General features: G+C 41.7%; 1 long non-coding RNA gene across 1 annotated transcript in view; it reads left to right on the forward strand.

Moving 5' to 3' along the window:
• The window catches only part of LOC131499275 (uncharacterized), a 99,781-nt gene extending 73,118 nt beyond the window's left edge, over positions 1 to 26,663 (forward strand). Inside the window, exon 3 of the long non-coding RNA XR_009255787.1 lies at positions 26,106 to 26,663. This is a non-coding gene — a long non-coding RNA (uncharacterized LOC131499275). The remainder of the gene's footprint in view (positions 1 to 26,105) is intronic.
• Positions 26,664 to 27,209: the final 546 nt, after the last annotated feature.

The raw sequence follows: 27,209 nt of genomic DNA on the forward strand, positions 1-27,209 counted from the left end.
TTAAGCCACTCAAGGTCCCAATTTGGAATTGTGAGTAGGGCCATGAGCTGAGATGGATACCTGAAGAGAAAGCTTGGTTTTGTTAGGAAGTGGACAGGAGAAAAAAATTTTAGGATGGCATACACCAAATGCCCACCACATCAATCAGCAGGCATCTTGCAGGGTCAGCTGATTTCCCAGAACAATGGTAGGTTCTGGAATATTTTGAAAAGAGACCAGATAATTACCTTCTTCAGTGGGATCTTTGTTCACCTGCTGAAAGCAAATGTTGAAGCATAAGGTGGGGAATGGCACACTTTAGGCCATTTCTGGGTCTTGAATCACATTTGGGTTTATGTGTCTGGATTCTCTGGGCAGACAGAGACTGCCATTGTCTGACTGGCTTTGTGTGGTTCTAACATGATGGACTCAATGGAGTATGAATGAATAGGGATTGGGGGACTCCTAAGAACCCTTATCTTCCTTTCCACATATCTGAGCTGTGCTGCCCAGTTCTTGAAGCTGCACAATCAGACAAGGGTCATGTTCTCTCTTCCCCCTTCTCTTTTTTCTTTCATCTCTCTAATTTAAAAAATTCTTTTTTTAAAGAAAGTCCGTGTCTCCCTGATGAGACTTTACCTAATGAAGTATTTTATAGTATTCTTTCTTTTAAAAAGAATAAGGATGAATCTTTATTAAATTAATTTTTGCTTTAATGCATTTCCTTCATATTTCATGCTGTGGACACAACTGTTTCTGCAAATGACTTTTTCCAAGATGCCTGATTTATTTTTAATTGCCTCTGTCCCTCAGTTTGATTCCAAGTTACACTCGTTTTTTTCTATTTGTTTAGTAGTTAAAGCCTGCAGATATAACAGGTAAAGTCTTCTGCTTTTGGCAAAGCAAGGGGAAGACTCAAAAGGGTGAGAACCTATCCATCCTGAATAGGTGTTACAAAGTACAAGTGACTTTCCTGTGGCTTCTAGGGTTGAAATACAAAGGACATCCTCTTCCATTTGTAAAACATTCTATGCTATAGAATGCCTGTTTACATGACATATTTCTGATGCTCCACATTTTGGTAAGGTATTCCCCTGCATCATATATAATTATTAAATCATGGGCTATTTCCATTTTTAAAGCTAAAAGAAATAGTGATTTACTAACTGGCAGGAACACCTCTAAACTATAAAGATAAACATCTGACCTTAAAGATAAACATATTTCCACTATATTACTGTATTTCTCAAAGTCTAATTCCTAAATGCTTTTGTCTAAATGTTTTTGTCTTAAATATTTGTACTTTTAAAGGAAATATTTATACAGATGTAATCTGTATTCATTGTGGGGGAAAAAAGTAAACACAAAGCAGTGTCTGTGTGTGCAAATGCGCCTATGTGTACAGGTGTATACATTTTCATTCATCATCCTCTGGTCACTGGAGGTGACCAGTATCTGGAAGGACAGTGTCTGGAAGGACAAGAGTTATTCTGTGAGGCACGCCCTACCCTGCTGGGGCCTCATCTACTTTCAGGACCTTCCACTCCCCTCCCACCTCCTGCACTGCCATCTTTAAGCCTCACTGATGCAGACAGTGCAGGGAGTCACTACTGCCTGTCCAAATTCATTCCCTCTTCTTCTTTTTTTTAATGTTTATTTATTTTTGAGAGAGAGAGAGAGACAGAGACAGAGACAGAGGGTGAGTGGGGGAGGGGCAGACAGATAGGGAGATATAGAATCCAAAGCAGGCTCCAGGCTCTGAGCTGTCAGCACAGAGCCAGACACGGCTCAAACTCAGGAACTGTGAGATCATGACCTGAGCCAAAGTCCGATGCTTAACCGACTGAGCCACCCAGGCACCCCAATTCATTCCCTCTTCTTAACCCCAATTTTCCTCTGGGAAAGCACAGACTCACCATTAAACGCAGCAGTGAGTGGCATCATTGACTTGTGACTGAATCCAGGGAGTCACGTGGCCTACGCTTAGCCAATCAGAGTCAATGATACTGAAAGGATGCTTGTGGTGCATCTTGGGAAATAGAAGGTGTTTCTGCCAGCTGTGAAGCTGGAGGTAGCCATCTGGGCACCGAAACACGTCGCCTGGGAGGGAGCCCACCTAGAGAAAAGCAGAACTTGGAAGCTGAGGGCCAGAGACCACATCCTCATACAGTGCTTTTCTGTTACATGAAGAGTTGCATTCATTTTTTGCTAACTCCAGTTGGAGTCATTTTCTGACAGTAGCTCAAAGTTGGGAAATGAATGTCCATGTGCTTATCAGAGTAGAAATAGGACAGTTGAAGATAAAATTATTTTCAAGTGCCTTGGTTCGGTGCTTACTGGAAAGTTGGAGAGGATGAGACCATTACCCCAAAGTTTCTAGGGATGCTAGACAGTGTAAGATTTCTGCTACTGACTGAATTCAGTTAAAATTTTGAATTTACTTCCTTTATGGCCAGAGAACATACACTGTAAGATTGTGTTCTTTTGAAACTTATTGAAATTCATTTTATGACACAGTATATACTCTACTCGGTGAACATCTATTTGCACTTGAAAAGAATGTGTATTCTGCAGTTGTTTGGTGTAGTGTTCTATAAATGTCAAGTAGGTTTAAGTGGTTGATAATATTCTTCAGATATTCTATTTCCTTACTGGCTTTTTTGTTTGGTCTAATTGTTTTATTAGTTCCTGAAAGAGGTGTGCAAGAATCTAGTACTATGATTGTGACCTTGTATATTTCTGCTTTTAATTTTGTCATTTTTCATGCATATATTTTGAAGATCTGTTATGAGGCACATAGGTAGGTAAGTGTCATATCTCTTTGACTGTACTGAACTTTTTATAGTAATGGAAAGCCCCTTTTTGCCTCTAGTAATACCCTTTGTTTTGAAGTCTATTTTGACTGATGTTATTATAACACTCCCTGGGTAGCTCTTTCTTCCATAAGCACATTTCTTTCTTATCTCTGCCTGCTGTTTTTGCCAGGCTATCCAAGTCTCCATCATGTATATGTAATTTCGCTGTCATCAAGGGTTTGCTTCCAAGATTTTGCCTCTTTAAATTTTCTAAGCCTGAACTCTGACCTCTAGCACCTGTATCTGACAAGGTTTCATTTTTCTATTGCCATTTTTATTGTAGCCATGGTTGCCAGATTGACAAACAACTTCACTTTAGATCACAAAGCCACCAATTCAAAATTCTTACCTCTTACAGATACAACTTTTTGAGAGTAAATGTTTCTCAAGTTCTGTCTTTTTTAGATGATTTCCCATACTATTAAATAATTGTTTTGTTTAAATTATTTTATCAAGTTTGTATTATTGTTATCTTGGGAGAATTCATGTAATTACATCAATCCTTTATCATTATTTAAAGTAGCTCCTGGACTTCTTTTTAAACCTCCTGAGGTTATTCTGACATCTACCCAGGTTTGAGGACAACAGACCAATAGACCACTTTGCCTTACTGAAACATTGGCCTTATTCTTACTCTATTCTTGCTCCACATGCTATATAATTAGGCTTAAAAATTTCCACATTCTGGGCCCTATAAAAAAGACTGAGCATGAGTTCAAAATTCTGTAACAGTGGGGTTTGAATAAAATAATGTTGACAGCATTGGGAAAAAGATTTTTAGTGTTTCTCTCAGTTGTAAAAGTCAGCTATATCTGATCCTAAGCCAGATATCTAGGGCCAAGAGCTTGAAAGAATCTTCTAGAGCCAGGGAAAGTTAGCCTTGGGATACTGGCAGCCCAGTCAGGTGCAGAGGGTCATTCTAGTCCCAAGTGAGAGGACTAAGACATTGCTGTCCCTCAGAAACTGATGAAGAATGGACATATCCTTGGTCCTGATTCTTCTTCACAAGACTACCTTTGATTACATCACAAACAACAAAATATCTAGGAATAAACTTAACCCAAAAGGTTAAAGACCTGTACTCTGAAAACTATAAAATATTGATGAAAGAAATTCAAGATGACACAAAGAAATGGAAAGACAGTCCTTGTTCATGGTTTGGAAGAACCAATATTGTTAAAATATCTATACTACTCAAAGCAATCTACAGATTTAATGTAATCCCTATCAAAATAACAGGAGCATTTTTCACACAATTAGAAAAAATAATCCTAAAATTTGTAAGGAACCACAAAAGACCCCGAATAGCCAAAGCAATCTTGAAAAGGAAAAACAAAACTGGAAGTATCACAATTCCAGATTTCAAGTTATATTACAAAGTAGCAGTAATTAAAACAGTATGGTATTGGTATAAAAATAAACACATAGATAAATGGAACAGAAACGAAAACCCAGAAATTAACCCACAACTATATGGTCAATTAATCTTCAACAAAGGGGGAATAAATATACAATGGGAAAAAAAGTCTCTGCAACAAATGGTGTTGGGGAAATTGGACAGCCACGTACAAAAGAAGAAAACTGGACCATTTTCTTACATCATACACAAAAATAAATTCAAAATGGATTAAAGACCTAAATGTGAGACCTGAAGCCATACAAATCCTAGAAGAGAACACAGGCAGTAATATCTCTGACATCAGCTGTAGCAACATTTTTCTAAATATGTCCCCTGAGGCAAGGGAAATCAAAGAAAAAAAAACTATTGGGACTATGTCAAAATAAAAAGGTTTCTGCTCAGCAAAGTAAACAATCAATAAAACTAAAAGGCAACCTTTTAGTGGCAGGAGATATTTGCAGATGACATATCCAATAAAGGGGTTAGTATCCAAAATAAAGAACTTACACAACTCAACACACACAAAAAACCCACATATGATCCAATTAAAAATGGGAAGAAGCCATGAATAGATATTTTTTCCAAAGTAGCAACTAGATGGTCAATGGACACATGAAAAGATGTTCGGCATCACTCATCATCAGGGAAATACAACAATGAATAGATATTTTTTCCAAAGTAGGCAACTAGATGGCCAACAGACACATGAAAAGATGTTCGGCATCACTCATCATCAGGGAAATGCAAATCAAAGCCACAATGAGATATCACCTCATACCTGTCAGAATGGCTAAACTCAAAAACACAGGAAATAAGTGTTGGCAAGGATATGGAAAAAGGGGAATCCTTGTGCACTGTTGGTGGGAATGCAAACTGGTACAGCCACTCTGGAAAACAGTATAGAGGTTCCTCAAAAAGTTAAAAACAGAACTATCCTATCATCCAGGAATTGCACCACTCGGTATTTGCCCCCCAAATATGAAAACACTAATTCAAAGGGATACATGCACCCCTATAATAGCAGTATTTTTATTATAGCCAAACTATGGAAGCAGCCCACATGTCAATCAATAGATGAATGGATAAAGAAGAAGTGGTATACATACAATGGAATATTATTCAGCTATAAAAAATGAAATCTTGCCATCTGCCAAAACATGAACAGAGCTAGAGAGTACACTACTGTTAAGTGAAAAAATCAGTCAAGGAAAGATAAATACTGTATGATTATGCTCTTATGTGGAATTTAAGAAACAAAACAAATGAACAAAGGAAAAAAAAGAGAGAGACTAACCAAGAAACAGACTCTTAACTATAGAGAACAAGCATGGTTGCCAGAGGGGAAGTGTGTGGGAGGATGAGGGAAATAGAGGATGAGGATTAAAGAGCACACTTATTAAAAACAAAGCAAACAAAACACTACCTCTTGGATGAGGTTGTGCTGTCTGGGACCCACTCAGATGTAGGTGAGGTCATACATGTGCACTCTGTCTTAGCTCAGAACAGATACTGTGGCACCACTACCAAGAGTCTAGATAGCTACTCATTCCTTTCTTTACTCAGCCAACACTGCCTGAGTTTCAACTCCATGACAGAATCTAACAAGACTCTGGGGATGAGGGAGGGAATTGATTCATAGACACTATCCGTGAAGGTACCAATAACCCACTGTAGAGAAACACAATGTGTAGTGAATGCTTGTGAATTTTAATATAGAAACATATTTTGTTTAGTTTGAAAGGCAGTAATATGGAGAATAAAGCAGAGAGCATTCTAGAAATAGGCTGTCTGGGTTTGCCTTTCAGCTTAGCCACTGACTGTGACCTTGGGAAAGTCATTTAACCTCTCTGTGCCTTGTTTCCTGGAGGGTAATAATAGTACCTACTTCAAGGATGTTATACAGGCTAAATGAGGTAATATATGTTGGTTTTTAGTACCTTTTGAACTAGGTGATTGTAATATAAAGTGTTCTCTTATCTCCTGGGAGGGTATAATATGTAAGCTATCCTTGCTTTCTAGGAAACTGTTTTGTTTTGTTTTGTTTTCCATTACTAATAATTCAGGTTCTAGGGATAATAAAACATCATGGTTTACTGTGAAAGGAAAAACAGAGAGTAGGATTTGAGGCAATAATAGAAGAAAGGATAGAGTATCTTTCAGAAAAGTAGGGAAGAAAAGTTGTCCTAAGATGAAAAAGGACGATAGATAATGACAGAAGAGGGAGGTTACTGCAGGGGTGAGGTGTGCAGGCTCCTAGACAAACTGTACAAGAAGATTTCCCTTAATGGGAAATTCCAGGGGCTTCAACCTAGCAAAGATCTTCAAGAGACCCCACATGAGTGCTTGTGAAAGGCAAGGCAGCTAATTCCTGCAGAGACTACCCAGCTGGAGAACTTCCCAACCCTGTGCTCCAAGACCATACCAGATTTACTTTCTATTTTCTTTGGTTTTAAAATCAATATTTCACAGAAGTCAGTATTTTATATTGTCATTATCCAGCACCTGGCTCTTTGGCCACCCAGTAGGGATGACATACACCCTGTCCTAGGATTCCATTTGGTCTCAGATCACAAAAAACTTCAGGACACTATAAGCCCAATAGGAGGATGTCCCCTGCCTACCCTTGGTAGGGTGGTTCTGAGTTTACACTTGAGGACCCCTGCCATTGGGACAGTTTCACTGACCTCTGCCCAGTGACATGGTGAGTCCTTGCTCCCAGTTAGATTACTGAACTCCAGTGATGACACTCCCTTCAGGAAGAGCATCTCACAGCAACCTGGAGAGGTAGGTGTTGTTTCTGTGTTAGAGAATATAAGTGGAAGAACAGAGTTTCAAGGGCTCAGTCTCACTGCAAGTCAAGAGGTAAACCCAGGGAGTTTGGCTACTGGGCCTGTACATCTAACCCCTACACTTTCTGCCTGCACTGGAAGAACCCCGAATAGACTTTCCAAGTTCAACTCAGATTTTGTGTCTTATTTTATTTTTTAGTGTTGAGTAAAAACTGCAACTACTACCCAGTGTGGGGTTAGTCACATGAATTTACATGCATTCCTAGGGAAACTGATTGGGCTACCCTGGCCACTTTGTGGGAATGAAGGGAAGAAATGAGCCAATCCAGTAGGATTGCCCTGGAGTTTCCTGATGGCTCCTAAAAAACTGCCATACCTATTTGAGAGTGTTGGCTCATAGAATGCACAGTCTGACTTGAGCCTTAATATCATGGGTGTGGAAATGAAGCTAGTTGTTGGGATGTGGCCTGTTGGCAAGCTATTGGTAGATCCAGGTCTACAACATAAGCCTCTCTGCAAGCATGCATATATCCATGCATGCATTCGTCTACTTCTACATTCATCCATTCAATAGATACTTGTTGAATACCAGGCACTGTCTTAGAAGCCAGGGATTCAGTGGTAGACAAGACAGATACTCCTGTTCTCATGTAGTCAATGTTTGGGAGGAGGAGGTTTTTGATCTGCTCTTTTCCCAACCAACCCAAAGCTGTGTCCACAGTATCCTTCGCCTTACATTGATTCTATAAATATTATTTCCTATAAATAGTATGAGAGCCTGTGCTTTCCCCCACTTCTGGTGTTATGAGAGCTGTGTAATGGCAGAGAAGGCCCAGGCCTAGTGTCAGGCTCACCTAGGTTCAAATCCTGGCTTTACCACTGACCAGTCATGTAGCCTTCAGCCAATCATTCAACTACTCTTTGACCTGATTTTTCACCTCTGAAGCAAAGATGACAATATCTGCCTTGTAATGTTGTCATGAGGACCAGAAACACTCAACTCATGTAGATGATTAGCCCTGATGCATCTATGATGAGCAAGCAACACAGGTATGAACTTTTCCCTTGGAATGCAACTCACCAAGGGTAGGGGTGCACAGTGCCTGGCACCCAGTAGGTACCCCATACATGGAAGCTCTTTTCCATCACACTGGACAGACTTTGCTGGCACTTACTCAAAGAGACCTGATTTGGTTATGTTTTCTCTGGTTAAGCATGAACGGCTTTTGCCATTATGGCAGTTGTGTCCTTGCCTCTGGTGTTATTCACATGGGGTCTCCCTTCTGCTCTGCCTTACTTTTCAGGCATCACATCAGCTTCATTTAGTCTTCTTTCCTCAGGTGGGCAGCTGGGGGACCCTTTGGCAGGGGTCCCCAAAAGTTATTGATCTCAAAATACTTTTTACTCAGAGACTCAGCACTTATGTGTGCACACATACATAACACTAAAACAAAGGTTCATGAAATGATATCCTTATGATGGTGATCCATTCATATTTTCTTTACTATTCTATTGTTTTATTTTTTTAAATGCTGATTAAAAGACACAGAACTGAACTTATGACCTAATAGTGGATCCTCATTTAAAGTTTGAAAAACACTGCCTTAGTAGTTGGTATGCTTGTTGGCCCACTCTTGCCCCCTCCTCTCCCTCTTCTTCCATTTCTGTTTACCTCTGTTCTCCTAGCTTTGATCTCAGCTGCTCTACTCAACCTCCAGAGCGAAGGCATGAGTGACTGATCAGTGACACATCTCAACGAAGGCAGCAGTAACCACATAACATAAGGGTGCAAAGCTGAAACCCAGAAGGCCAGACACAAAACAAAGTTAAGTCCACAGGTCTCTTGTGGGTTGTGATGTAGCAGCCAAGAATGAGGTCAGAGGGCAAAAAGTCACAAAGACTGCTGGCCAGAGCAGAGCAACAGGACCTGGAGGACCAGCACAGGGAGCTGGCTTGGCCAGAGCTGTGAGGCCAAGGTAGGAATGAAGGTATGAAAGGTATGAAAATGAAGGTATGAAAATGAAGCATGCACTAGAAATCAATGTCACTGTTGTACACCCTCTCCTGTTGGACTCTGGGCTTCCTAGACAAAGAGGGTATTCATCGCTGTGGGCCCAGGATCCAGGTCACAATGTGGAACAAACAGGGACTCAGAGATGATGTTAAAATAATAAATAATAGTAAGCCAGAATCTCTACCTCTGAAGCTTCTTCCCATTGATCATTCATTCACTCATATTCCAACTTTAGGTCAGGCCCAGCATTGAGCTTAGGGAGTCAGAGAAGTGTCAGACTGTTCTGGGCCTGAGGGCCTCACATTCTGAGGATGTGATGAGGGACTGACAGGCATACAGGCAGTTTCAGTGCCCACAATGCACAGATAGCTACAGTATCCCTTAAGTGACTTCCCTCATTTGTTGTTTTCACCTCCACTCGTTCATTAGACAAGCATCTATCTGTTACATGCCAGGCTTAAGGTTCAACAGAGAACAAGACAAATGGGATCTATGTTTGGAGAGCTTACCTTCTGGTGGGGGGCAGACAACAACAAGGAGCTACACACAGTTGGACATCTGTGATATGGTGAGTAGGGTACTCTAAGCACTGCTGATCTTGTTGCCTTCTCCCTTACTGAGTGCCCTTAGACCACATTATCTCTGGTGTGTTATTAGGTTAATGTCTTATTCTAGCCCTTCATCTCCACCTTGTTACTTGATCTCACTCCATTTTCACTGACCATCTGCCAAAGGCCCTTTCTCAACACCTTCCACACACTAGGGGATCAGATACAGATTTGGCTGCCTAGCCCAGGCTAGGGATATCATGAACAAATTGAAGTTTGGTGTCATCTATGGCTTTTCAAATTGTAAAGACTGTGAATTTCCCATTTATATTAAATATGAAGTTATTCAAAAATGAAGGAGGAAGAGCTGACATAAACTACAAGGAACCCAGTTACTGATTTCAGGTATTGACTCTGACAAGTTGTGCCCATTCATGGAGGTCATTGCCTGTGGGCATGGATAGCCAAGCTCGCTCTTGAGAGTATAAGGGGAAGGGAGAGGGAACTCCCTGGGAAGCTCCCATTTTCTTTGTTCACTCATCCATTGACAGATACCTAGATTGTTTCTGTATCTTGACAATAAACATAGGAGTTCAGATATCTCTAAGTTTACTGATTTTCCTTCCTTCAGATATGTTCCCAGAAGTGAGATTGCTGGGTCATATGGTAGTTCTATTTTTATAATTTGGGGAACCTCCAAGCTGTATTTTATAATGGCTGTACCAATTCATTTTCCCACCAATAATGTACAAAAGTTCTTTTCTCTGCACATCCTTGCTGACATTTGTTATCTCTTATCTCTTTGATAATAGATATCCTAATGGATATGAGGTGGTATTTCATTGTGGTTTTGATTTGTATTTCTCTGGTGATTAAATGTTGAGCACTTTTTCATGGACCTGTTGGCCATTTGGATATCTTCCTCAAAAAAATATCTATTTAGATCCTCTGCCCATTTCTTAATTGGATTATTTGTTTGTTGTTTGCTATTGAGCTATGTGAATCCCATATATATTTTGGGATAGCTTATTAGTTCTTATGGTTTGCAAATATCTTCTCCCATTCGGTCAGTTACATTTTCATTTTGTTGATTGTTTCTTTTGTGTGCAGAAGGCTTTAGTTTGATATAATCTTACTTATCTATTTTTGCTTTTGCTTTTTTTGTCTTTGCTCTGTATGTCATATCCAAGAAACTGTTGTCAAGATCCCTGTTAAGGAGCTTTTTCCTATGTTTTCTTCTAGGAGTTTAATGGTTTCAGACATTGTGTTTAAATCCTCAATCCATTTTGTGTTAAATTTTGTGAGTGGTGTAAGATAAGGGTCTAATTTTATTCTTGTGTATGTGAATATACAGTTTTCTCGAAACCATTTCTTGAAGAGACCAGCCTTTCCCTATTGAGTATTCGTGGCCTTTTTTGTCAGATGTTAGTTGGCTGTATGTGTGGGTTTATTTTTGGGCACTGGATTCTATTCCATTAGTTTATATGTCAATTTTTATGCCAATATCATACTATAGCTTTGTAATATAGTTTGAAATCAGGAAGTATAATGCTTTCAGGTTTGCTTTTTACTGAGGATTTCTTTGGCTATTAAGTATCTTCTGTGCTTCCATATAGAATTTTCTATATCTGTGAAAAATGCCATTGGAATTTTGATAGAGATTACATTGAATCTATAGATTACTTTGGGTAATACAGAAATATTAATATTGTTAATATTTCTGATCCATGAACACTGGATATCTTTGCATTTATTTGTGTCTTCTTCAATTTCTTTCATCAAAGTCATGTATTTTTCAGTGTAAAGAACTTTCACTTCCTTGGTTAGATTTATACCTGAGTATTTTCTTTTTTTATGCTATTGTTAATTAAATTATTGTCTTTATTTTATTATTTTTTCAGATAGTTCATTGCTAGTGCATAGAAACAGGACTGATTTTTGTATGTTGATTTGGTATCCTACAACTTTACCCAATTTGTTGATTAGTTCTAACAATTTTTTGGTGAAATCTTTATATAAGATCTTAACTACAAACATGCAATTTTACTCGTTTCTTTACAGTTTGGATGATTTTTAATTTCTTTTCTTGCATAATTGCTCTGGCTAGGACTTCCAGGACTGTGCTGAACTGGAGTAATGAGTGGGGCTTCCTTGTCTCATTCCTGATCTTGGAAAAGTGTTTCCACAATTAGGGAGGATGTTACATATGTACTTGTCATATATGGCCTTTATTATGTTGTCGTATATTCCTTTTATATACCTTCTTTTTTTTTAATGTTTATTTATTTTTGAGACAGAGAGAGACAGAGCATGAATGAGGGAGGGTCAGAGAGAGAGGGAGACACAGAATCCGAAACAGGCTCCAGGCTCTGAGCCATCAGCACAGAGCCTGACGCGGGGCTTGAACTCACGAACCATGAAATCATGACCTGAGCCGAAGTCGGATGCTTAACTGACTGAGCCACCCAGGCGCCCTGCTTTTATATATCTTCTAATAATAATTTTTGAGAGTTTTTATCATGAAAGGATCTTGGATTTTGTCAAATGCTTTTTGTTCATTTATTGGGATGATCATATGAATTTTTATCTTTTAGTATATTAATAAGGTATATTACATTTATTGGTTTCCACATGTTCAACTATCCTTGCATCTCAGGGATAGATTCCATGGTGTATGATACTTTTAATGTGCTGTTGAATTCCGTTTGCTGGTATTTCTTGAAAAATTTTTTATCTATATTTATCAGGGGTATTGATCTGTAGTTTTCTTTTCTTGTCGCGTTCTTACCTGGCTTTGGTATAGGGTAATGTTGGCCTTATAAAATGAGTTTGAGAGTGTTTCTTTCTCTTCAATGTTTTTTGAAGAGTTTGAGAAGGATAGACATTAGTTATTCTTTAAATGTTTGGTACAATTCTCCAGTGAAATCTTGTCCTGGGCTTTCTGTGTTGGGAAGTTTTTGATTACTGATTCAATCTCTTTACTCATTGTTGGTCAGTTCAGATTTTCTATTTCTTCATGATTCAGACTTAGTAAGTTGTATGTTTCTAAGAATTTGTCCATTTTCCATAGGTTATTCTCAAGGGAGTTTTTAAAAAGATGGCAGTTAGAGCATGTTTGTATAGGGGTATTATGGCCAAAGGTAGAGGGAGAATCTGATGATGTAGGAAAGTGGAGGTAAAAGGGAATAGGACCCTTTGAAGGCACAGGGATACATCAACTTTATTAACAGGAGAGAAGGCAGAGTATGAGTACAGATAAAGGAGGTTTTTGGATTTGGTGTTGGGGAGATGAAGGGGTCTCCATTGTGTGTTACCATATTGGGTCTCTTTTGTCACTGTTTCACATCCTTGCAGCCCACCTTTTGTTGCAGCTCTGATACAGAAGTTTCATATTGGCTCTGGCCAGCATTGCGTGGATGCATTCTGACAGCATGTCACCTAGCTATATCTCTTGTTTCTGCCCCAGGATCTCTCTAGCTCTGACATGATAGACACCCCGGAATATGCTTGACAATTATGCATATTAAGCCCAGAAGCTCTGAGAAGTTAATGCTTGTAGGACCACACCTGGCCTATGGGGGATGGAAGCCAATGAGTAACTGTTTTGCTCTTTTATCTTCTTCATTGACAGTTCTGAGGCACACTTGAAAAGGTTTCTTATCCCCACAATAGACCAACTCAATAATGTATCCTTGTACTGACTTTTTTTCCTTCCATGTTTCACTTCCTTCTCCCTATTTCCAGCTCCTTTGGGATCATATTCCCAAATCAAGTACCTGCACATGAATCTCTGTTTAGACTCTGCTCTTGGGGAAATTTAGGTTGACAATGCCCTGCCTGACTATTCAGTCCCCTGCTCACTATTCTGTTCTTTTCTTGTGCTAGTTCCTGAAAGCCCATCACCCTGGCTTTCTAACAGAGCTAACTTTATGACCATTTCAAGGCTTTTGAATATATCTTGAATATCTACCCCAGCTCTTCCTGTGCCACCTCATCTGGTCTCAGCTCACATGCCATCACAGAGAAACCCTCACTGATCATTCAGTGAAAGCAGACCTCACTCCCACCACCAGGCCTTCCACATCTCATTTCCCTGTTTAATTTCCAGTAGCACCTACCATGCTCTAAAGTGCCCCTTTTCCTTATTGTTTACTTGTGCATTGTCTGGGTGATTGGATTACTCATTGGAGGTCTGCCTCCCTTGACTTCACTGTGCTTAGATTCACTTTCTGGCTCCATGGAGGTACAGATGAGGCTCTGCTTTCTCATAAAATATCCCAGTTGTTGGGGCGCCTGGGTGGCGCAGTCGGTTAAGCGTCCGACTTCAGCCAGGTCACGATCTCGCGGTCCGTGAGTTCGAGCCCCGCGTCAGGCTCTGGGCTGATGGCTCGGAGCCTGGAGCCTGTTTCCGATTCTGTGTTTCCCTCTCTCTCTGCCCCTCCCCCGTTCATGCTCTGTCTCTCTCTGTCCCAAAAATAAATTAAAAAAAAATGTGAAAAAAAAAATTAAAAAAAAAAATATATCCCAGTTGCATGTGCCATGGAGTTTCAAATAGATCTGGTATAAGGTGATCTATGCATTCAACCTCTGTTTCTAGAGGACAGCAGGAACTGGTAGGGGTTATAGAAAAGCCCTAGCATGCAGGCCCTGTGCAAGCAGGGAGGGCCTCCACATAACTTCTTGTTATTGCCAGCCTGGAATGTGGCTATGCTGTTTGACTTTATGATTTCTCAAGATAAACCAGATATCTGGGGTGTGTGTGTGTGTGTGTGTGTGTGTGTGTGAAACCTCCAAATTTTTAAATATTGGCCAACAGTTCCATTTTTCAACTTCTTCTGGACCAAAGAAACCCAGAACCCATGCTCTGCTCCAGATGTGTCAGCTTTGGGCTGGATTTGTCCTGCCTTGCTTACCTGGATCATTCTACACTAACTCACAGTCAAGGCAATGAGAGTTGGTATTTCAAGCTCTGAACAGTAATTTGCCATAGTCAGAAACAAAGAGCTGCTAACAGAGACCCACCTGATACTGGCAGAACTCAAGAGGAGAAGAGTAACTGCTGGGATGTAGAAGGGAGGGAAATTGGACTGATTAACTTTCTACTGTTTATACACATATAAATCCCAGGTGCCAAAGAAGTAGAATATGTGACCTTTAGATAAGGTACCATAAACCTGTCTTGGATAATTAACCTTTTTAAGAGCAAGCATGTTCAACACTTAATATCTGAAAAGGTGTAACATAGCAAGAATGAGCTATAAATAAAAGAAATGGAAAGCACAGTTGAGTTTCATTGTGGTGGGCTGCAGCTAATTAATTCATAATGCCACTGAATTGATACTACATTATTTGTGTTCATGCAAATTACTTCTTAACTCACGTTTACAGATGAACATGTTGAACAAGTTGAAATTTCAAAAAAGCTAAGATTAATAGAAGACAAACTAATAATGGTTATGGTTGGTTATTCATGCTGCTATAGATAAGATCATGATGTCAACATTTCCATTTGAAACTCTTATTTTCCACAATTTATAACTTGGTCATAAAAATAAATTCACTGTGTTCTAAGTTAGTGTTATGGTATCAGCTGGGAAAATATTACTTTTTCTTCTCCATTTTTAAAAATAGCTTTACTATTTTAACAGCTTAAGTTAACAACTTAAGTTAACAACTTAAGATTTCCCCACATATAGAAAATGGCTTTAGTGCCTGGGTGAACCAGGCCATTGCCAGGGATGGTAGCTATCTGACCTGATTGCTCTAGGAGTCCACCTGGAGGTGACTCTCAGTCTGGCTGAGGGCTGGGTGTTTCTTCTCACCAACCACACACCTGCTATTGTTTCTACCTGTCCAGAGACCCTTTCCTCTTTTTTTTTTTTAAATTTTTTTTTCTTTTTTTTTTCAACGTTTTTTATTCATTTTTTGGGACAGAGAGAGACAGAGCATGAACGGGGGAGGGGCAGAGAGAGAGGGAGACACAGAATCGGAAACAGGCTCCAGGCTCCGAGCCATCAGCCCAGAGCCTGACGCGGGGCTCGAACTCACGGACCGCGAGATCGTGACCTGGCTGAAGTCGGGCGCTTAACCGACTGCGCCACCCAGGCGCCCGAGACCCTTTCCTCTTAGAGGTACCCTCTTCTGCCTTCCCTTTCCTTCCCTACGCCTTGGTAGATATGTATTCATTTGCCTATTCATTCACCAAAGTGCATTCACTGAACATACACAGTGTGACCAGCCAGGTGTTGTGGGTCACAGTGGTGAGCAGAGAAGATATGAGAAAATTAAGAAACCACCGGAGTTCCTTACATTAAAATGTAGTATTGTTTAACAGCTCAGAGTCCAGAATTGTGATGCTCCAGCTTTGGTTTTCTTTTTCAACATCACTTTGGCTATTTGAGGTCTTTCCTGGTTTCATAGCATTTTAGGCTTGTTTGTTCTAGTTATGTGAAGAATGCTGTGTTATTTTGATAGGGATTGCATTGAAAGTGTAGATTAGTCTGCGTAGTATAGACATTTTAACAATATTTTTTCTTCCAATCCATCAACATAGAATGGTTAAGCTGTATTACGAAGCTCTAATCATCAAGACAGTATAGTATTGGCACAAAAAACAGACACATAGATCAGGAATAGAATAGAGAAGCCAGAATTGACCCGCAAATGTATGGCCAACTGATCTTTGACAAAGCAGGAAACAGTATCCAATGGAAAACAAAATAGTCTTTTCAGCAAATGATGCTGGGAAAACTAGACAGTGACGTGCAGAAGACTGAAACTGGACCACTTTATTACACAATACACAAAAATAAATTCAAAATGGATGAAAGACCTAAATATGAGATAGGAAACCATCAAAATCCTACAGAAGAAAACAGGCAACAACCTCTTTCACCTAGGCCACAGCAATTTCTTACTAGACATATCTCCAGAGGCAAGGGAAATAAAAGCAAACATGAACTATTGGGACCTCATCAAGATAAAAAAGCTTCTGCACAGTGAAGGAAACAATCAACAAAACTAAAAGGCAGCCAACAGAATGAGAGAAGATATTTGCAAATTACATATCAAATAAAGGGTTAGTATCTAAAATCTATAAAGAAACTATCAAACTTAACACCCCCAAAATAATCTAGTGATGAAATGGGCAGAAGGCATGAATAGACACTTTTCCAAAGAAGACATTCAGATGGCCAAGAGACATATGAAGAGATGCTCAACATTACTCATCATCAGGGAAATACAGATCAAAACCACAATGAGATACCACCTCACATCTATCAGAATGGCTAAAATGAACAACTCAGGAAACAACAGATGTTGGTGAGGATGCAGAAAAAGGGAACTCTTGCACTGTTGGTGGGAATGCAAACTGGTGCAGCCTGTCTGGAAAACAGTATGGAGATTCCTTAAAAATTTAAAAATAGAACTACCCTATGACCCAGAAATTGCACTGCTAGGTATTTATCCAAAGTATACAAAAATGCTGATTTGAAGGGGCACATGCACCCCAATGTTTATAGCAGCACTATCAACAATAGCCAAAGTACAGAGAGAGTCCAAATGTTCATCAATTAACTGATGAAGGGATAAAGAAGACATGGTGTGTGTGTGTGTGTGTGTGTGTGTGTGTGTGTGTGTATAATGTATACATATTACAATGGAATACTACTCAGTGATCAAAAAGAATGAAATCTTGCCATTTGCAGCAATGTGGATGCAGTTATAGTGTATTATACTATGTGAAATTAGTCAGTCAGAGAAAGACAAATATCATATGATTTCACTCATATGTGGAATTTAAGAAACACAACAGCTGAACATAAGGGAAAGAAAGGAAAGATAAGATAAAAACAGAGATGGGAGCAAACCATAAGAGACTCAAATACAGAGAACAAACTGAGGGTTGCTAGAGGGGAGACAGGTGGAGGGATGGGCTAAATGGGTGATGGGCATTAAGGAGGGCACTCGCTGGGATGAGCACTGGGTGTCGTATATAAGTGATGAATCACTGGGTTCTACTTCTGAAACCAATACTCGTTATATGTTAACTAATTTAAATAAATAAATTTTTAAAAATGTAGTATTGTTTTATGTTAGATTTCATGGTGGAGTCCATGTTTTGGTTCCTCAGAGGTCCTAATCTGGCGGCAGGAGATACCCTTAGCTATCTACAGTAGTAAATAAAACAGACTATAAATGATTAGGCAAAGAAATAAGCCTCATCATTTCAGGTGGTGTTGAGTACAACAAAGAAATGAAAAAGATGGGGCGCCTGGGTGGCGCAGTCGGTTAAGCGTCCGACTTCAGCCAGGTCACGATCTCGCGGTCCGTGAGTTCGAGCCCCGCGTCAGGCTCTGGGCTGATGGCTCGGAGCCTGGAGCCTGTTTCCGATTCTGTGTCTCCCTCTCTCTCTGCCCCTCCCCCGTTCATGCTCTGTCTCTCTCTGTCCCAAAAATAAATAAAAAACGTTGAAAAAAAAATTAAAAAAAAAAAAAAAAGAAATGAAAAAGATGCCTGATTGAGAGTGACAGGTGTTGTGGGTGAGACCAGTTTAAACTGGGTAGTAATTGTAGGCTTCATGGGGAAGTGGCATTTAACTTGAGAATATGGCAAAAGGGCTCAAGCTGTTTGAAGACCAGGGGAGTGGCATGTCTAGGCAGAGGGACAGCTGGTGCAAAGGCCCTGTAGCTGAAGTGAGTTTGGCATGTCAGATGACAGCAAGGTGCCCAGGAAAACTGGAACACTCAGAGCAGGTGAGGCAGTGGTCTCAAAGGGGCAGGGCCTCGAAGGGCAAGTGAAGGAGGCTGGCTAGAATTTTAGGTCCCCTCCCTTGGAAGCCTCGGCCCTTATCCATAGGATTCCTTCCTGTCTGGTCTTCTTCATTCAGTTGAAATAGATTTGCTTTTTACCACTTTTCAAATGAAGATAGTTTTCTTAATTTATATTTTAATTGTAAAAAATGTGAAGTTCATCTCACTAGAACTTTATTGTTTGCAAAATAGGTATTTACGGACACACACAAATACATTTAACAAAAACATGATCACATACATCTGATTTATAAGCTGCTTTTTTCACTTAACACATTGAATGTCATTTACCATCATTAACATAGACCTACAATGTAACTTGAAGTGAGGCAAAGCCATTTTATGAGCATGCCCTGATTTACCCAATTCTGCAGTGAACATCTGTGCACATTCATCTTCAAGCACTTGTCTCATGGTTTATTTTGGACACATACCTATAACTGGTGTGGATGGGTCAGTCTTTGGGTTGTGCATGCAATTGCAGAGCCCTGTTCCTAGAAGATGTGAGGGTACTTGGTCAGGCCTCCCAGAAGAGCAAGAGAGCTTTCCTCACTCCCCTGGTGGGCAGAGCCCCAGGCCATATCTGCTGTCTCCAGCTCCATCTATCTTGACCAAAGGTCAGAGCTCGTGTGGCCACTGTCTTTAGTTGTCACCAGCAAGACAGGCCGGGTTCTTTTATGATCTAGATTTTATTTCCACAGAAATGCTGGGAAGTCACTAGTGTCTGGCAGGGTATTTGGCCTCACCATGAGACAAAGTTACAGGGAAAGGAGGTGGTGAGCCTCAGCTGGGGACGGGGTAGACAGAGGGAAGGTGAGACTTGACCTTCAGAACTTTCAGATGTTCACATCCTGTTCCTGGGAAGAGGTCTACCAAGTGTTCCCATCTCTTCCAGGCCAAGCCAGGGGGACACCTCTCACTGCAGGAGCTGATGGGGGAACCAGTGACTCCTTCCACAGAGGCATCTGCCCAGTGCTTGGCTGCCACCCATGTTTGCTCCATCCTGATTAGCGGCATTGTCCTCAGGCTTGCCTTCTCTCATGCACCCACCTGATCTTTCTTGCCTTCCTTTCCTTCCCTGCCCCACCTACCCCAAGCACCTCAGGGTTCCTTCCTCCCCCAAGTATCAGGCTCTGTCTCCAGTCAGGGTAATCACTGTCTGTACTTCTCTATCTCTGGAGCACAAGAGCCCACATAAGCATTTGCTAACTTTGCTTCAACCAGCACATATTTCTTGGGCTCCATCTGTGTGTATAACATGCCATTATAGGTTGAATAGAAGGAATTCAGTCATTCTGCTGCAGCTGTGGACAGAGCAATACTTCAGTGGGGGAAACTCTAGTACAAGACTCAATCCCCACCCTAAGGAGTTTATTTAGTGGAGACAGAATATAGGGTGGTGCCTTGGAACCTAATGAGAGTATCAACAATACATCCTACAGCAGTTCAGAAGAGGGAGATTGGTGAGAATCATAGTGCTAAAATACTAATCAGCATACAATCTGCACTGCTGACTGCCTAGTGAGCCCTTGTCCTCCCTTCCTGTGATATACACTCTCTTATAATCTCCATTTTACCATGAGAAAGCTGGGACAAGGAGATATGGAATGAGAAGTGGAGGCTGGGCATTGACCCAGGTCTGCCTAACCCTTCCAGGGCTTCCCCAGACATAGAGCTTGCACTGGACCTAGACCCAGAGGGGATGTGTGAGAGGACACTGGTGCTGCACGTGAGCACCCACAAAGGCCAAGCCAGGGGATTGGAGTAACTCAGGCCTTTGTGCAGAGCCACCAGGTCCATGGTTCTAGCCTTTCATCTTTCATTTTCCCTATCCCTTCCAGCTCTACATTAACAGGACAAATCATCAGTTATTTGGATTCAAATTTGACAAATCAAATTGCAAAGAATTAAATAAGTTGTAGATCAATACCACCCAAATGGTCAATTAATCATTCCATGTAATTAAAACTACCAATTCTTAATACCTTTCAGTTACATTTTATTGCACAATTTCTAATTCAGAGCTTGTAGGCAATTGTATTGATTGTAGGTATACTTGGTAATCAAATAATTTATTAATCAGCACACCTAGTTATGGGAGATCCGGTTTAATTACCATCACCTAGACACAGAAGGCGGGTTTAATTCTATTTGGGCTTTTCTTAAGATGTTGGAGGCTTACCATTTCATTTTGCTGTGTGTGTCACACAAAATCCCTTATTTTGTGAAAAAGAGTTATAAGAAAAATAGGCAAGGGTACTTACAATACAGGTAAATGGACAAACTCAAGTGTTCTTCAAAATTATGTTTTAACTTTAATCTTTTTCATGGAGGTTTTACAACTTAATTTATTCCTGGTATGCTTGGGAAACTGGTCTCAAGATTTAGGGATGAAAGGGCTTTTGGACATACAAATGGGTACTGCCTTCATGATTACCTTGAAATAAAAATTAAATACCAAGCACTTCACACTTCCTATGTCCATCAATTCTGAAATAAGTGCAAGTAAAATTTCTTATTTAACATGTGAATTTATTATTCCAGTGGCAATTCTGGATAACTGGTGGTTTGATTTAACTTCCTCAATGTTTTCTGAGCATCATTGTAAAAGGGAAATAATGACCTTGTAATTGTGTCGTGCAGATCCTGCAGGAGCTCTGGGTGGGCCTGAGCCTCCTTCCTGCTTCACATTCAAGGTCTCAGGAATGTCTTGGAGTCTCAGGGCCCAAGATGAAGGGGCTTCTCCTGGGCCTTCTTCTGCAAACATAGGACCCAGGCAGTAGTCTGAATCTCAGCTTCTCCTGAGTAATGGGCAAAGTTTCCACAGAGGTTTTGAGTTGAGTCCAAGCTGAGTGGGTCCAGAACTTCATGCTTGGAAACAAGATGATAGAAGGTACAGAACTCTGATAACCTGGGGCAGAGGGAGGAGACACTATGGAGGAGGGAGACACTCTACATTAATACCTTCTTTGTCCTCTACAGGCTGCCCAAGGTTTTTCAGCTTATCTGTTCACTTATGCCCCACTACTCTTCCCTCCAGAAAATGTGTTAATTCTCCCTGAAAAGAGTTTATCCTAAAACCATCTCTCCCAAGGTTCTTCCCACTCTGCAGGGAGTGGGAAGAAAGCCTTAATGTGACACATGACACACGACACGTGGAAGACACAGTGGACCATGTGCCAAATGCTCCCATGTGAGAACACATTTTCACATGGGAGTTCATGTGAAAACTTTCATATTGAGTTCTTGTGGAGTCATTGTGGAGTCATTGTGGAGCTCAAGGCGAGCTGGTGAGAAATGAGACAGCATCATCCCATGCTGCTGCATGCTGTGTGCATGGCTCTTCATGATGGGATGCTGTAGTAGGCAGAACTCTAAGATGACCCCAAGATTCACACCCCCTATATGCTCTGTTTACCTTGATGGTGGGCGGGCCTTACCTAATCAGGTGAGCCCTTGTCAAAGAGGGTCTAGAGGTTGGGAATGGAAGAGGTCAGAGAGATCCAAAGACAGAGATTCTCCTGCTAGTCTTGAAGGACAGTTGCCATGTTGTGGAGAGGGCTATGAGGCAGGGAACTGTTGTGGCTTCTAGGTAGGTGCTGACAGCCTCAGTCCAACCACAAGGAACTAGGTTCTGACAGTACAAGTGAGCTTGGAAAAGGACTCTGAGCCTCAGGTGAGATCACACAGCCTTGGCTGACCCCTTGAATACAGCCAGGAGAGACTGAGAAGAGGACCCAAATGAGCCATGCTGGACTACTGACCCACAGAAACTGAGATAACAAATGGACATTATTTTGAATGGCTATGTTTGTGATATTTGCTACACAATAGAAAACAAATAAAAGACCCAGAGGTGGAGACCTCCAGGAGCCTCTTCTCTCCCACATAGCTTCTATTCTGCCCACTGGAAACTATTCCCCTCTACCGCTGCCTTCAGGCCTCTGGGGATGTGAGGTTCCCTCTGCCTGCTCCCCTTCTCCCGGAAGCTGACCCTGAGACAATTTGAGAGCATGATGTTTATCTGGGAGGTGGAGAGAACACCATTAAAGAAGGGAGGAAGTGAGACAAGGAAGGGAAGACAGCCAGTAGCATTATCAAGCCAGTTACCACCATGGGCAACTGGGGCCGAATCCTACATGGAACCCCTGGGGGACAGTGTAGAACACAGTCAGAGTTACCCATTCAAAGGAAGCCAGTGAAGAAGCTGCCAGCCAGTGTTGGAGGGCTCCTGGGGATGGGATGGGCTGGGCAAGGGAGAGTTTTCAGGCAGAGAGATTCAGAGGCTGGCATCTGGAGGTCCAGGGAAGGGATACAGACAGGACCTTGCAACACCTGCTATACTTGATTTTCTACCTACCTCCTCCTCCTGCATCTTCATGGCTCCAGTCACATCTCCCCTTCCCAGGCAGCATCCTTTGGGCCCTCCTGTTTCATCATGCTCTGCCATGGAGGCTTTGTTCCTTGGCCTTACTCCCTACATCTGGTGGTGTTTTCTCGTTGTGTGTGATGCAACTGGGCACACAGCATGGCTGTTTCCCCCTGAAACCATGAGCCTTTCCAGGTCAGTGCCTGAGTCCCCAGCTTTAGCTACAGTGTTAGTATCTAATAGCTTCTCAACATTCATTCAGTGGATGGATACGTTAATCACATTTTTTCTGAGGTACATAGGTTGAACTAGGTGATTTCAGATCCCTTCAGCCATCTCCCATCATCTCAGTCCTCTCTTCCCCTCATCCTGCTCCTTCTCCTTCATAGAACACATCGCCATCTGGTATATACATTTGTTGTCTAATCTCCCCGCACCTAGAATGTAAGGTCCTAAAGGCCACTTTTATTTATTTTGTTCACTGCTGTATTGCTAGCAGTGGTCACACATCATTGCCTGGCACATAGAAGTCACTGGGTAAAAATCTTTTAAATGAATGATACTCCAAGAGCCCCTAATTACAATAATATTAACTTATTGAGCAGTTCCCAACCTTTATTGTATCTTGACAACAAAACTCTGAGATAACTATCCTCATCCACTCTCAGATGAGGAAGTAGACTCAGACAGATTCAGCTACTTCCCCAAGGGACTCAGGCAGGAAGTGGAGTTGGGATCAAGCCTTGTCAGCCTCACTCAGGAGCCTGGGTTCTTAGCAAGCATTCTATATACATGAGTTTAATTAACTCAATAAATTTTTCAGGGGGTACATAATACAATGAAGGTATAAAAAAGAAGGGAGTAGTTTTTGGTATTACTGCAGCAGCTTGCTTGGCAAAAGATGGATGTGTGGCTGATAGGAAACTGATATGGTTTTCAACAAAGCCTGCAAATTAATCATACTTAATGAATGTGACTAATGTGTTAAAGGAACGAGCGATTAAAATATTAGCACGTCTGAACTTCTCCTCCCTGGCTAATTTCTTCTCCTCCCTAGGGTTACCATCTTTCAAAGAGGTAGGGACACAGGATTACGGAAACAGATTTTATGGAACAGAAATGTATTTTAAATGGCTTAAATTGGGGACAGTCTGTGCAGTTCTCAAGTGGCTGTCAGTCTTCACATCTCGCTGCTCAAGTGAGGGACGTGGGCTGAGGGGAGAGGCTGAAACTGTCACAGTAACTGCAACTGGAAATGGGAAGCCAGGCATCTCCCGGGGTAATGGCATGGAAACAGGAGACAGACGTGGGGGCCCTTCAGCAGGAGGCTGATTGCCTTTCCATTTAGGCACAAGGTGAGATGAAAGTGGCTGAGGAGGCATGTCTCCTGAGGCAGGCCACAGGCGGCTCACTGGCTCTGCACATTATCCAGGATCATAGGCAGAATGGCTGGGTTATACCTGTGTTCTGAGGACGATCTTTGGAGCACCCAAGCACAGTCTTCTTAGAACACACTCCCCTCCCAGGCTCCACACATACACACCCATTTCCCAGATGGAAACATCCAGACTATAGGAACAAGACATCTCAAAAGACTAGGGATGGGGAGAGTCCCTTGTGTTTTGACATCCTACTACTCTTGGCAACAGATCAGGTTTGTTCATGGAATTATATAAACCTGAGTTAATATTATTGTAATTAGGGGCTCTTGGAGTATCATTCATATAAACACACTCAGAGACCTCAGCAGATAGGAGGATAGGAGGCAATATAATTCAGTGAAGCAGATAGGGTAAGGAAGAACCCTGATCAGCAAGCAAGTCCTTACCTCACTGTTTTTCTATGTGAGGATCTGGGACTAATGTGGTGGTTAGATCTTCAGTTTGTGTGTGTGCATGTGTGTGTGTTAGTTTCTTATTGCCACTGTAACAAATTACCAAAAGTTTAGTAGTTTAAAGCAACACAAATTTATTATTTTACAATTCTGGGGGTCAGAAGTTTAAAATGGGTCCACAGTGCTGTTACTTCTGGAGGCTTTAGGGAACAACCTGTGCTAGCTTCCAGAGGCTGCCCCAACTCCCTGGTGCCAGGCACCATTCCTCCATCTTCAGTCAGTAGCATAACATCTTCTCTGTCTGATAAGGACGCTGTGATTACACTGGGCCCACCCAAACAATCCAGGATAATCTCCCCATCTTGAGATCCTTAATCATATCTGCAACATCCTTTTGCCAGGCAAGGTAACATATTCCCAGATCCCAGGGATTAGGACACATGCATCTTTACTGGGGGGCACTATTCTATTACACTGGGTAGGTAGAAATACTCAGAACTTGTAAATGCTAGCAAATAATTTGGGGGTTTATATTACTGAGTATGCCATATTGTCACCAGCTGGACCCCAAGACCTGGCCTTTACTGCCCACCTGCTTGTATTCACTAACCTTCGTCTTACATTTTCCCCTAGGCTCTTCTTTTTGGCTTTCCTCTTGACTCAGACAAATGAAACCTAAAATGAAACTCAGGAAATGAAACTTAAAACTCCCCAGATGAAGGCGATTGCCCTGATAGGACCTCCCTCAGGCTCAGACCACTCGGACCCTTTGAGTTAAACCTGTCTGTACAGATGGGTGAAGTGACCCCTGGAATGACCTACAATTACCTTTGCCTTATTATAATAGTAAAATCTCTGCCCATGAAGGAGGCTCAGCCTCATTTACATAGCATACATTGTATGTGTAGGCATGTTTCCTCCCTGCGCATGTGTGACCTTACTCCCATCTCTACATAGGATAACAAGGCTTCCCTATCTAAATATTTATCCTAACCCTAAAGAAAAGGAATCAATCTACTCTTTCTGAGGGAGTCATGACTTTGGAAGCTATTCCCCATGATCTCCTTATTTCCTGCAAATAAAAGTTTTCTTTGTGGGGCAACTCCACCTGGTGCAGTTTCTGACTCACAAAGAGGGAACTCATGTTGGTTCCTTCATCTGGGAAGGACTGAGGAGGGGAGGAGAGTGTGGGCCTCCAGTCTTTGACCTCTGACCTCTGCTTTGAACAAGCCATTCATTTGTTAAAAGGAGGGCTTTGGGTCTCCTCTCCTTCCAGCTTCTTTCTTGTTCTTTGCTCTTCAGAGTGCCTGGGGGCCAGAAGGTTACCAAACATTTACACTTCTAGGTCCCTGGCTATTTCCCCCTTACCCCAAATTCGCTCCCACACCCTGATTTATAAAAAATAACACTTACTAGGCTCTTGATGTGTACCAAAGACTAAGTACTTTATTTGCTTTATTTCTTTTATTCCTCACAGCAATTTCATTTTTATCCCCATTTTACAGATGAGCAATCTGAAGCTCAGCATTGCCCGAAATCACACAACTACAAGGTTCAGAGCTGGTATGCAAACCAGGTTGTTTGCCTCTAGAGTCCTTCAAGATGTATTCAAGGAAAGAGAAGCTGAAGCATGAAAGCTAACAGCCCCTTCGGTTAAAAACAAAACAAAACAAAAAACTAGCAAGTGGATGAACTATATAAGTCCAACTTCCGATATACCCGCCATTCCTGGATTCTACCTTCCATCTTATGTGAGAGGATCAATATTCAGCCCCAGAGTTACCCCCTTCCCTGCTACAACTCTGGACTGGAACCCAGTGTTGGAGAAGTGAATAAAGTGCGCCAAAGATGGCCAACAGGGCTAAAACAGAGTCTGGTCTCTAGCTTAGAGACCCCTCTTCCGGGTTCTTCTTCCTTTGTTTGCTGTGTGTGGGAAAACCCCCACAGATATGGAAGCTGACGACTATAAATTATCCTCCCCACTTGCATTTGGCGCTCAGACCTTTGGAGAAACAGTCTCCTCTGAGCCCACCAGTGTTAAATAAATCTCCAATGCACCAAGATCTCTGAGTGCTGCTTGGTTTTTCCGCCAGCGTTCCAGCCTGGTTCCATAACATACTTGGTTCCCTGACAGGGAAACCCAACCGCGCTAGCCCATTGTTGCCACGGGTTTCAGAGAATGGCCAGGGGGTCATGGGGCGAGAGATCGCAAGGGAGAAGGTGTGTCCTGCCTGAATTTCGGCAGTCTCCTTCTCAGTTGTCGTGGGCGGGCCCCACTCTGTTGTACCCTGCTGGACTCAAAGAGACCTAGTAGGTGAGGACCTGGACCCCACATTGGAACCGGTGAGGCTGGGGCCCCAAAGAAGTCAGGCCCAGCCAGAAGGGTGGAAGGGGGACCTGATCAATCCTTGGAGGCCTTAATAGGTCTCACAGGTAGAAAATTTTGCAGGAGGGAATGTAGTAGATTCTGGTGCGTGTGTGCATGCGTGTGTGTGAATGTGTGGCTCAGCAAGGCTTGCCAGTCGAGTTCAAGTTTGTGGCTCCACGGACAGGCACTCTTAAGGTCCCGAAAAGTCTACAGAGTCTGAATGGGCTCTCCTGTGTCGTGG

This window comes from Neofelis nebulosa, chromosome 17 (genome assembly GCF_028018385.1).
Source record: "Neofelis nebulosa isolate mNeoNeb1 chromosome 17, mNeoNeb1.pri, whole genome shotgun sequence".
Classification (NCBI taxonomy): domain Eukaryota; kingdom Metazoa; phylum Chordata; class Mammalia; order Carnivora; family Felidae; genus Neofelis; species Neofelis nebulosa.